At 49.7% G+C, this 13,052-nt stretch overlaps 1 protein-coding gene across 3 annotated transcripts in view; it reads left to right on the top strand.

Annotated features, from left to right (window-relative positions):
* The window catches only part of ELMO1 (engulfment and cell motility 1), a 392,644-nt gene that overhangs the window by 186,299 nt on the left and 193,293 nt on the right, over positions 1 to 13,052 (top strand). The window lies entirely within an intron of this gene.

The following is a 13,052-nucleotide window of genomic DNA, read 5'->3' as shown; positions in this document are numbered from 1 at the left end:
GCTCACGTGCACCTCAGCTCCTCAGGGTCTGTGTTTTGGCAAACAATTTGGTGACACGGTTTAAAAAGAACCTGAAAAGGAATGATGAGCCCTTGGTGCTGAGCTCCTAGTGGCCCCGCTGCCCCACTTTGCAGACTTAACGCTCAGAGCACCGCCGGGCTGGGGAGGAGTGACCCGGCCTGGGTGGCCCCCACCCCAGACCCATAGCTACCCACACCCATCGTGTTGGGGTGAACAACTGCTCTCCTGTTGTCTCAGGGTTTTATTCCAGATCCTGATACTCAATCTGCTTGTGTGATGCTGGTGTGTTTCAGAAAAACTGATGGGGGTGAAATGGGTCAATAAGATTATATAGGTGTCTGCCCTCTCAAAAGAAAATTACTTTGTGATTGATGTCCGGCTGAGAACAATTGAAAGATGTTATTGATTGTGAAATTGGACCCGAATTTAGAACTGTTAGGATATGAAGACCAGTGCACCTTAGAATGGATGCCCAATGAAATAGTAACTCTGAATCTCCTTAACTAACTGGGCTTTGTAGAACCGCTCACCTTCCAGGTGAGAGCCATCCTGAGATTGTGGACGGCTGCAGGGCTCACCACTCAGAACCGTAAGCTGTGACACTCAGCGCTGAGACTTTGAAACGTCCCAGATTCTTACGTGCGAACCTCCGTTCTGCAGCGTGCTCACACATGTGGACATGCATTCTTTACCAGATACCCAAAGGCGGTCCGCTGGAGTATGGGAGCGGTGCGTTAAAAAGACGAATGCGTCAGCTCTTTGGTTTACTCTAAGAAATGGAGAATTAAGATTCAAGGTTGATCTTCTAACTACAAAAGGGAAAACAACCAAAACATCTGTAGTTGCGATCCAACATGGCCCAAGTCATAGCTGTTTTTTCCTTTATTTGAAATGTGTCGTCAGTAGGTTCCTAAGGAAAATTACTCATCCCTGGCCAGTCTCGGTTGGTTAGCACATTCTCCCAGCACCAAGGTACACACTTGATCCCTGGACAGAGCACACATAAGAATCAATGAGTGCATAAATAAGTGCAACAACTAAATCTCTCTCTCTCTCTCTCTCTCTCTCTCTCTCTCTCTCTCGCTCTCTCTTTCTCTCTCAAACCAATTTAAAATATTACTCAAAAGTGGAGGAAATAAAGTAAAATGTCTGGTGGCACATCCACTCAATGCCATGTTGGAACAAATAAAAAAATAGGTCTTACCAAGGATTACTCAGTTCTCCAGGAATTAAGTCATGTTGGACTTGATTGTTCACTGTTATTCGAGCCTAGACCCTGGGATGGTTCGCGTGTAGATTTTTCCCTGGTAGATGGTCCAGTAGGAAGCTCATTTCAAATGGTGCAGTGCTCTGAGGCACAGCAGCCAGCTGTGTAAGTAACCCAGGGATTTCATCCTAAAATTGTTGTTTGCAAATGCTGGTGATTTCTTCCTTACAGAGCTGAGTAAATCTTCACCTGTGTTTATTCCCTAAGAGCCCTACTTTTTGAGTTGTGCTTTTACATTTTTGAAAATTTTACTTCATCAGGGTTTAAATTTCTGAAGTGAAGCAGAGCTCCGACCGGTCATTCTGAGATGTGGTTGTGGAGGGTACTCGGTGGCTGTGGACGGACGAGGGTGCTCGGTGGTTGTGGATGGACGAGGGTGCTCGGTGGTTGTGCATAGTAACCTGAGGGCATGGTGATGCATGTTGGCCAAGTTCAAAGGCGGATCCCTGAGGCTGTACCTGAGTTATCCTTTGACGGGTGATTCCAGTGTGATCAGCAAATGATTCTACGTTCAGATGAGACAGTTCGGGGAGTTGGAGTGGGGCTTGTGTAGGGAATTGTGGGATTCCAGGTGGAGCTGGAATTGGGTTCAGATCATGAACAGCCTGGGGGTTCAGGGGGGCCTCATGGGTGCAGATGTTTGTGTCTCCCCCTAAGTGCCAAGAGTGGGGTCTTCTAAGTTCTCCACAATCTGGGTAGTGGGTCCCTGGAGTCACCCCCCTTGTCCTTCAGGGAATATCTTAGTTCAAATTACCTTCCCACTTCCCAATTATTCTTTCCCTAGCCCAATCCTTCATGCATCAGCCCCATTCTCCGCCCCCCCCCCTTTCTTCTCTGCCGGGAGCTGGTCCATGCTTGCTGTTTCAAGGGACCTGGCATATATGGCATACTGTTCTTAAAATGTTTGCTCACCTTCTAGGCACTATGTGTTTTAACCAAGGTCTCTGAGAAAGGTTGTTTCCCCAGGTAGGGATTTTCCCCTGAAGTTAGGGAGGGAATAAAACCTCTTAACTAAGTGCCAGGTGGGTAATTAATCACTTTAACTAAGAACAATCATGCTTAAGCTACATAATCTTTACTCCCTGGAATGGAGATAAGAAACGCCCTAACCTTTGAAATAGAGATTGATAGGATTGGAATCAACTGGTATAAATACAGATGTAACAAGTCAGAACTTAGGAGACAGAGAGAGAGACAGAACCTAGGCACAGAACCTACACAGAACGTTCTCTAGAGACAGAAGAACTTTGCTGGAGAGAACATGGCAAAAGATCCTGGACAGAAACTGGCCTCAGAACCTAGAGACAGAACCTAGCGAGAGAACATGGCAAAAGATCCTGGACTGAACCTGACTACAGAAATTTGCAAGAGGACCTGACTAGAACCTGGTGACTGAACCTGGCTGGAGAACCTGGACAGAACCTGGCTGGAGAACCTAGTGAGGGAACTTGGCTACAGAACCTGGCTGGAGAACCTGGAGAACCTAGCAAGAGAACATGGACACAGAACCTGGCTGGAGATCCTAACCAGAACTTCGCTGGAGATCCAGACCAGAACTTGGCTGGAGATCCTGGCTAGAGATCCTGGCTAGGCTGCTGATCAACTGAACGCTATCTCCATGTCATTCCTTCTTCGCCGACTCCGTCCACACCTTTGGGGACCCCTGGACCTGCTGGGGTTGGACCCCGGCACTTCTCTCTGACTCTCCATCCATTAACAAGTACTCCCTTGACTTGGGAGTATGGAAGATGACATCATTTTATGCTGAGATATATATTTATTTGATTACTTTAAGTCTTTCTATAATGCCTTGGTGGGCAGCAGCTCCACAGCCAATGCCAATCAATGAAACACACACCGATGGGTGGAGAGAAAACTCCCGTGTATTTGAACATCGCATTGATCACCTTACCTAGTGCACCGAAGCCGTCTTCCCAAGATGGTAATTAAAGTATTTCCTCTCTGAAGTGGTTTAGGGTCACCGATTTTGCATTAACAGAATATTCCAAGTGCTGCATTAGCTTATGTAACTCAGTACCTGGAAGTCAGGTGAAATGTTGCTGAATGTATAAAAGAGCGAAAAATGAGAGATGCTACTGAATCTTCTTTGCCAGAGTCTTTATAAATAGAACAAGTTACTGTCTGGGACAGGACTAAAATTTTCCATGTTTCAGGGCAGGCAGATGCAGGAGGCAGACTATCCCCAGGGTCTTCTGCTGACTTTTGATTCTTTTTTCCCCCCCAGTATGTTTTTTTAAATTTTATTTTTAAGAGAAAGAAGCAGGAGGAGAAAGAGAGAGACAGACAGACAGACAGACAGACATTGATTGGCTGCCTCCTGCATGCCCCTTACTGGGGATCGAGCCCACAACCCAGACTGAGTTCTCCACAATCTGACTGAGAATTGAACCGACCGCCTCTCGGTGCGTGGGACAACCAGGTGAACCACACCACCCGCCAGGGCAACTTTTGTTTCTTTAATTAGTTGTTGTCTGGTCCCAGGTGGGGAGACAGTTGAGGAAGGAGCCCCTTAGCCCAGTGCTGGTGAGTTCTGTGAGTAAGTCTGGGCTGAGAGGGGCCGAAGGAACTTGATCTTTGGGGCCTGAGAGAAAGCCAGACTTGAAACTGATGGCACCCGGAGCCTGGAACTCAGGGCCAGCCGATGTCCTGAGGGCAGCCAGGCCTAGAGTTAGGACCAGGACTGCTGAGCGGGGAGCTTTGCAGAATGCACCGGGAGGGTGATTGCCCCTGGCTCACCCGGGGCCTGGCTCTGTTCACAGTGTTTTCTCTCCGTCTTCCCCGCTGATGTTCACAGCAGGCCAGTGAGAGAGGCAATACCTGCACAGGGTTGCAGGTGAAGAAGTGGCTTCAGAAAGGCGACATGTCTCTCCTAAGAGCATCAGCTGATACTAAAGATGGCACTGGATCCTGGGGGGTCGCTCCGAGCCTGGGCTGCTCGCCACCGGGCCCACTCCCCTCCATGCACCCGCTTGCCCACCCGGCTAGCCCGGTGCTTTCCTGAGGAAGCCCTGGCCAGGTGGGAAGGACCAGGGTCTTCCTGCCATGCACAGTCAGGGGGGCGGGGACCAAGACCAGGTAGGTCCCTAGGCCAGGGGTGGGCTTCTCGGGCCTTTGGGGGCCAGCTGTTTTTCCTGTGAGCTGGTCCTTCCTTTCTCCCTTCCCACCCCCTGCGAGGTTTGCAGGGGTCAGGGCAGAGGGGCCCATGACACCAGGGGGCCTTGCATCAGGAGTGAGGCCACTGCAAACACCCCTTTCACCATCACCTCTGCAGGACATGGAATTTGTCCAGGGAAGCCTTCAGGGGCTTTAGAGCCATTGCGGTGTTTATCCAGGGACGTGCAACACTGACAATTCCAGAAGGGCCTCGCTGTCCGGGAGCCGGCCCTTGGCATTCCCTGTGAGTGGACATTTAACTGTGGTCCACCCGTGTCTCAGCGCTGCCCTGAGGACCACACTGGGAATAGGAGTCAGCAGGCTTTCCTGGTGAAGGGCTGGATCATAAATATTTTAGTTTCCAGGCCACGGAGGAAGCAGCCCGGGCAGCATGTAAGTGCATGGGCTTGGCTCTGCTCCCACAAAGCTTTCTCTATGGACAGAGACACTTGAGTTTCATGTAATTTTCATGTGTCACAGATTCTTCTTCTTCGGATTATAAAAATAATAACCTAAATGTATAAAGAAAGTATCTTAAATTCCCAACTGTACAGAAGTAAGTGGCAGGCCAGATTTGGCCCTGGGCATAGTAATCTCTAGCTGAGAGCAGTCCTTGGCGCCCCGGAGTGCTGTGGGTGTCAGCTGCTTTTCCCATGATGGGGATGGTCACCCCCCTCCCCAAATGAGAGGCCGCAGCGCTGGGCCTGGAGGCGGGCTGCAGCCTCTGACCTTCTGTGGGTTCACCTGCAGCAGCTGTGCCAGGATCAGCTCCGAGGTCACAAGGTCACAGGTCTCATCCCCAGGGCAGGGGTGGTCTCCTCCCGAGGCGGTCTGGGGGCTGTGCTGGGCTGGGGGGCATGGTGCCCCGTCGAGTCAGCAAGGTCTGCTCTGCGTGATGGGAGCGCATGCTCTGGGTCCTTTTTTTTTAAATTTTTTTCATCAACTTCAGAGAGGAAGGGAGAGGGAGAGAGAGAAACATCAATGATGAGAGAGAATCATTGATTAGCTGCCTCCTGCACGCTCCACACTGGAGATGAGCCCGCAACCAGGCGTGTGCCCTGATCAGGAATCGAACCGTGACCTCCTGGTTCATAGGTCGAAGCTCAGCCACTGAGCCAGGCCGTCCAGGATGCTTTGGGTCCTTTGATGGCCCTCTCGCTGTGTTCTTCCCTGGGATGGGCTAACGGGGAGACCGAGGAACCCACTGTGTGTGACCTGGGCTGTGCACATCCTGTTCTCAAGTGAGCAGAGGGGAGCAGAGGGGGTTCTGAATGAAGTGGCAGGAAAAGGAACGGGGGGTGAAGGGAAGAAAGACCCCGCGTTGTGAGCATGAGCCGTGGGGCCCGGATTACTCTGGATCCTGTGGGGCTCAGCTGGCAGAAGAGGTGCAGATATCTTCATAAACCTTGACAGCATTGCTTCATTATTCATGAAGGCTTAAAAAAACAGACCAGCTCCATTTGCAAGGAGCTCATTCCCAAGGCCTTTCTTAATTGAGTTTGTATGGCAGTTCTTTGTGTTGACTACTAAATCAACATCCCGAACAAACAGCGTGTAAATTCATCCTTTCATTCAGCACAGAGTCCCATCCCGCTTCTTCCAGGCACCGAAGCGAGAGCGGACCAGGTGCTCAGGAACTGGGCACAGGGCATCGTTCCTCGGCCTTTTCTGACCTCTTAAGAGTAACTTTAAGAAGTGCGTCATTTTTTAACGAAGGAAATTTGCCCCAAATCCAGAATCTGCGGGTGAGATCTTCCATTGGTGCAGCTCTTTATGAGTGTGTGTGTGTGTGTGTGTGTGTCTGTGTCTGTCTGTCTGCACACTTCAAAGCTGTGTTGTTGAGGCTTTGAACAGCTCTCTCTGAGACAGATGTACCTTGAGGGCAAGCATTGTTTTGTTTTCAGTTCGTCTTTGATGAGATAGATGTACCTTTTCCCACGGTGCCCCGCATGGTAGTAGACACCCAGCACCCTCTGATGAGAAGAGGAAGGAACCAGGGCTCAGGGCACCCAGGTCAGCCGCTCCCAGCCTCGCCCTCTGTTCTGGGTACAGCGTTCCTGCCAGGCGCCGTCCTCGCCTCCATGTTCCAAAGGACGGTACGTCCCTGCTCATCCTGTGTCTGTGGCCGAGCAGAAGGACATTAATTCTTCAGACACCTACACCCAGGACCACCCCCACCTGCCCCTCCCTCCCACACACCACTCACCCTTTTATTACCCCTAGGGCTAACTATCTCAGTGGATTCTCCAGCTTTCCTTACAGATCTTTTTTTAAAATATTTTTATTGATTTCAGAGAGGAAGGGAGAGGGAGAGAGAGAAAAACATCAATGATGAGAGAGAATCATTGATCGGTGCCTCCTGCACATCCCACACTGGGGATAGAGCCCACAACCCAGGCATATGCCCTGACCAGGAATCGAACTGTGACTTCCTGGTTCATAGGTTGATGCTCAACCACTGAGCCATGCTGGCCAGGCCTTACGTATCTTTCTGTCCAGGTATTTCTGCTTCTTCCTGGCCTCCCTTTTGTAAATGGTTTCCTGTGCGTCAGGAGCCAGTGATGGGCGTGGCTCCCAGAACCGTGTGCTGCGTCCAGCTGGCCTGACCTGGGGCTGGTGGGCGGGACCTCCTGTGTCCTTGATCTGCTCTTGTTCAGGAAACCCACATGTCAGAGCCTGCTGACCTCCACGTGAAACCCACTCTTCCTGAGTGTGTAGCCAGCGCTCTCAGCTTTCAACAGTGTGAGCAGGCATGGGCCCTCCCAGGGCAGGGTGCCCTCAGGGAGGGGTTCCTTCGTGACAGAGGGTAGTTGTGGATGGTCCCAGAGCTCAGCTGAACCAGAGGTCTAACCCAAAAGGTTAGCTGTGGGCTTACCAATGCAAGGAAGCAGAGCCTGGTTGGAGGTCAGGGCTGCAAGGGGGTGAGTGGACTGAGACTAGCTGAGGTGTTCGAGAGGCCAGACAAGAGGGGGACACAGCGGGGAGCGAGGTGGCTTAGGATCGGTTGACCTGGACCCTTAGCATCTTTGGGATTTTTTTTCCTGCCGATCCTCTGTGCTTTACCTAAAAGAATCAAATTTTCATGATAAGGAGCTGGGAGCTCATGAATTATTCACAAGCCGGATCTCCCTTATTCCATAGATGTTTTTCTTGAATTTTAAAAAATCTCGTTACAAGACTTTACATTCCTCTAATTAAACTTCTTCTTGCTAATGGGCCACCTTCTCATTCTCTAAAGACCTTTGAACCTAAAGAGGGAGAGAAGCTGCAGAATCGAAGTGGTGACTGGGCCACTTACCATTTGCGATCGTGTGCAAGTCACAGGTCTGGCCTCCTCTGTAGGAAGAGACGCGCATTTACCTCGTTAATCGCACTCACCTCCCAGGGCAGCTGGGGAGGTTAAATGCAATCACACATCTGGGGTGCCCGGCTCAATGCCCACCAGTACTGGTGCTACCTGGTCACAGGCACTTCTCTGCTTTTCAGCATTTTCACCATCTTGCCACCCTCAGGTCAGACATGATGGGATGCCTTCCTTTTCATCCAAGCGATGGATTTTTATTGAGCTTCATGGAGAGAGTCCAAGGCCAGAATCCAAAGATTTCTAAAGGCTGCTTCCGGGACTCACTGGGGTGTGTGTGTGTGTCACAAAATCAAATATATAAATGTGCGAAGAAGCCAGGAGAGCGAGTGCCGGCCCTGCGCCAACCCAGAGGCTGCCTGTCCAACCTCGGGCCCACATTTCAATACAATCCAGGCCTAACCAAAACCTGGGACAGGGAAGGAAGGCCCCAGCGCCATCGGCTGGTGGGGATAGGTCCCTTACACCCTCCTGTGCAGCGTGACTGTGGCTTGAGAGCAGTGGTTCCTCCAAGTGTGGCCCAGAGACCATCCAAGCATCCGGGAACGTGGATGGAAGCAAATCCTCAGTCCTCAGCCAGACCCATGGAGTTGGAAAGGCTGGAGGTGGGCCCGGCCACCTGTTTGAACAGGCCCTCGGGGAGCTTCTGCCACACTCAAACCTGGGGACCATGTCCTCAGCCCTGGCTGGACAGGGGGGTCTCCTGGGGAGCTTGAAAAGTCCAGTTGCTTGGTTCTCAAACAAGAATCCCTCAATTGGAATTTGGAGTACAGCCTGGACACCAGGAATTTTCACAGCTCCACTCCCACCCCCCTGTGGATGTTCAGGGGCCTCAGGGGCTGGTAACTGCCCTCTGGGGAGTCTGTTGCAACACCCACATGCTCCTCTCAGGGTGGGAGGGGAAGCGGGGAGGTGTGTGCAGCTGGGCAGAGCTGCGAGGGGCCTGCTGCCCCTGGAGAAAGTGACCTAAACTCCCTGCCTCCAGAAGCATCCTTGATCCGGCTTCTTGTAGATGGAACGGCTATTTCCTCAGTGCGCTTTGCTTTGAAGGTGGTTTTTCTTTGTTCAGCACATGTAGGCATTCATGTTCCACAAATGTGAACTCCTGAATTCTCAAAGCCCCCCCCCCCCCCCCACCCCGTGGTGTGCCCGCTGGCGAGCCCCCTGGTATCAGCTCTTTATTTCATCCGCACAATGAAGGAGCAGCCCGGCCCTGGGCATTGAGCAACGCAGATCGTTCAACACTCACTCAGGGTGTGGGGCACTGACCCCCAGCCAGAAAGCACGCAGGACCAGGACTCCGTGGCTGGTGACAGTCTCCCGCCTTCCGCTAGGATGTGAGCAATGGGAGAAGTGAGAGCTTCCTAATTGTCACTCCTCTTTCTGAGTTAAGAAGTCTGTTTTCTGGAGGAGAGGCCATGCACCCAGGGGATGAACAGCGAGTATATTGCAAATGCATCTGCTACTTGGAACCTGTGGGTTCCAGCCCTAGTATGGTAGACGCTGCACATTTGAGGAATGGGTGGGTCTGGATCTCATTTTGGTATTTCCTGTGTTACCCAGACGAGTCGGTCTGGTCACCCACCGAGGTCTCAAGCTGTGGCCTCCAGCCAGCAGCACCTGCACCCCTGGGAATGTGTTGGAGAGGCAGTTTGTCCACCCCACCCAGCCCTCCGACTCAGAGCCCGGGGCTTTGCCCAGCCCCCCAGGAGGTTCGGACCCTGCAGCCCTGGTTCTTGTTGGTAAAGTAAAGCGACCGGCCCAGGTTATATTTCAGGTCCCTTCCAGCTCTCTCTCCAGTGGCCTTGGGGTAGGGCCCGGAACAGGTGGAGCTATTCTCTGTCTTAGATCACCAACTACCCCTTGGATGTGTCATTGAAATAATTCAGCTGAAAACCAGGCATGTGGGTAACAGAAGAGAAACAGATCTCCAGACCTCCAAAACCAAACCCCGTTAGGGTGCTCACTATAAAAAAAAACCGTGCTACCTTCAGCGTTGGTGTCATTTCCCTAAAATGAAAAGCCCCTGGTGCTTTGGGAAGGGCGCACCCCCATTTCTGTAGGGGCCGCGGGCTGTCTGATCGGACTCACTGAGCAGCATTCTGCAGGAACTAAGAAACGGCATTTCAGAGGGATGCACAGAGGTACACAGGCTTTGCCGTAAGACAAGGGAACATTTCAAGCCGTTTATCAAAGCTCACACAGCTTCTATTTCAAGACGGGCAGGGAAGATATCACGGACCAAGAAGGGAAAATAAATCCGTACCCAGAGCATCTCATAAATGAGAAAGTGGGGGACTGTTGGCCTCGCCGGGTTCTCGGAGTATTTTTGTCACAGTGTGGAAAGCTTCCCAGGCTTTCAGCATGTAATTCTTTTCGTTTTCCTGATACCAAAACCAAGGTTGTAAATTACTTTACTGATGGTTAAAGCCAAAAGGGAAAAAGGAAACAATAATTTGAAGGAGAGAGGAGCTGGAAAAATGGAACCTGGAACCTGGGGACAAAAAAGAGGGAGAAAGAGAGAACAGAGTTCACCCACCACTACGAAGTAATTTGTTTTCCATCTGCAGTGCAGGGAGCTTCACAATTCAGGGCAGGTCCCAGAACATCAACGGCAGTTTTCTAATTGCTTCTGTTGAGTAGCAGCCATTTGTCAGAAACCAGAGGAATGGTGTGTTGAACATGAGAGAGAGAGAGAGAGAGAGAGAGAGAGAGAGAGAGAGAGAGAGCTGTTATGCCTGGGAGGGGTGGAGAAATTGTAGCTTTTGTTTAAAAGGATGGACTGCAGGCCCATTATCCCTGAGCGAGTAATGTGGATGGAGGAGGACCACAGTTGAGGACCTCTGCATTGGGCATCTCTGTGAACTTCAACACCTGGACACTAAAACCCTGAATAAGAGCCTTTACTCTGAGTATGAATTGACCATAAGGGTGTGGGTTTACTTCTGGGCTCTCTATTCTGTTCCATTGATCTGCTTTTATGCTAGTACCATGCTGTTTTGATTACTAGGGCCATGTAGTATAGTTTGATATCAGGTCGTTTTGTTCTTTCTCAAGATTGCTGTGGCTATTCAGGGTCATTTGTGGTTCCATATACATTTTTGGAATATTTGTTCTAGTTCTGAGAAATATGCCATTGGTATCTTAATGGAATTGCATTGAATGTATAGATTGCTTTGGGTAGTATGGATGTCTTAATGACGTTAATTATTCCTGTCCCTGAACATGGTATATGCTTTCACTTATTTGTATCTTCTTCATTTTCTTTTTTTACTGTCTGATAATTTCCCAAGTACAGGCTTTTTACATTCTTGGTTAAATTTATCCCAAGGTATTTTATTTTTTGATGCAGTTGTAAATGGAACTGCCAAATTCTGGCTCTATACTGGCTCCCCAGACACCCAGTGCCTCAGTTTCCTTCTCTGTCATGGGAGAATAATAATTAAACCTACTTTGAGGATCAAGAGTCGGTACATGAAGGTACTTTGCAGAATCCATGGCATAACACGGGCATTATTTTATTGGGAGTTTTTGCTAAATAGCCACATGTTTCTTTAAAAGAACCCTAAAAGTAAATTATATTATTTAACTGTAAGACCTTTTGAAATCAGTGGTCCTATTTGGTGGCCCCAGGTGTGCATAAGGGTGTGTGTGTGTGTGTGTGTCTGATAGAAGGAGGCTTTGAAGGGTCCTTGGGAGCAAATGCAAACAAGACTGATGACTTTTGAGCCGTGGGACCTTCTCCAGGGTCAGCTTCACTAACATACAGCTTTGGGGGGTTGTTCCAGTTAGATCCAGAGAAACTACTCTTTGTCATTTGGTTTCCTTTTTGTGTATTTATTTTTGGAATAGACTCATACACCAACACTAGAAACAGGACTGAAATAAATGCCATACTTCCCTCTCTCCCATGGGGCACACTCTTCTTCATTGCTGGGACCATGCTGGGTGACAGCTAATATTGAGCAGCCTACATTTTTCTCAGATCAACTGTCCTCAGCCTGTGTAGTGTCGAAATGCTAGCAGCACCGAAACAAATGCATCCGACTTGCAAATGGTGCTGCGGTTTCCTCGTCAACAAACTGGGGAGGTGGCGCCCACTGCCTGTGTGCTAGAGAGATGATAGCATGGATGACACGGAAGGACTCCACAAATAGTAACTTCCTAAGCTGCTACTGTATTCATGAAAATCCAGTGTACCAAAGTCAAAATAATACCTTTGTGTGCAGTGCGAGACATTCCACTGCTCTCTAAAGAACTGGCGGTATTACAAAGGCTTTCATCGCACCTTACTTTTTAGATGAAGCCTCTGATCATTGATTTCCAGCATTTTGATTTTCCCCCGCTATTGAACACAGACCTGACCTCTTACTCCGTAAACATCAGGTGGAAGCCGAAGCCCCCTGTCTTTAATGTGTCCGGAGAATTGCATTTTTGACACAATTATGTTTATTTCATGAGATCTGTCCCTCTTACTATAAGTGGTGGTGCTTTGCGATTTTTAAAACTTCCCAACATCCGAATAAATGAATCAGGATAAAATGCTGAATGAAAACGAAGTCGCTCCACTGAGCCACCCTGCCGTAGAGAGCGGGCAGAGATGCTGCGGCCGGCAGGCAGCGCCGCTCTGCGGTCATTTCAGACGTTGTTTGGCAGCTCAGAACATTTGCGTTTCAGATGTTTCAGCAGCACGGAAAAGACAGCGTCTATGTTCTCTTACATAATTTACGGGAGCGTGGGCTGTTTGAACCTTGAGTAAGTGAACAAGAAGTCCTTCCTGAACTGGAATTAGAAAAACTACAGAGAACCAAACTGTCCTGGCAGTTCAGAGAGCCAAGCTGCTCATTCACAAGGATGTAGGAACAAAACACAATTATGTAGCAAAACACAAATTACCTATATTAGGAGGTAAAAGCAAGTGTTTTAATGCCTCTTTAACATTTATTTTTCAGGTCTTTAACCAAAAAAAAACAAAAACAAAAAAAACTCTTAAACCACTCACCATCTGTAGATGCATGCTCAGGACGGGGAGGCGTGGTTGGTCTGAGTATTAACGGTGGAGCGTGGTTTGTTCCTTGGACAAGAGCCTTGTGGTTGTGGGTGACCTTGAACCTGTGGAGAATGTGTTGGGCGTATTTGTGACTATGATTTTGTCTTCCTGCTTCTCACACTGTGTGCAGTGACCACAGGTCAGCACACTCCCCGAGAGCAGGCAGGTGTCAGGACCTG

This window comes from Myotis nattereri (assembly GCF_964212035.1).
Source record: "Myotis nattereri genome assembly, chromosome: 11".
NCBI lineage: Eukaryota > Metazoa > Chordata > Mammalia > Chiroptera > Vespertilionidae > Myotis > Myotis nattereri.
This window is presented reverse-complemented; position numbering and strand designations above follow the sequence as displayed.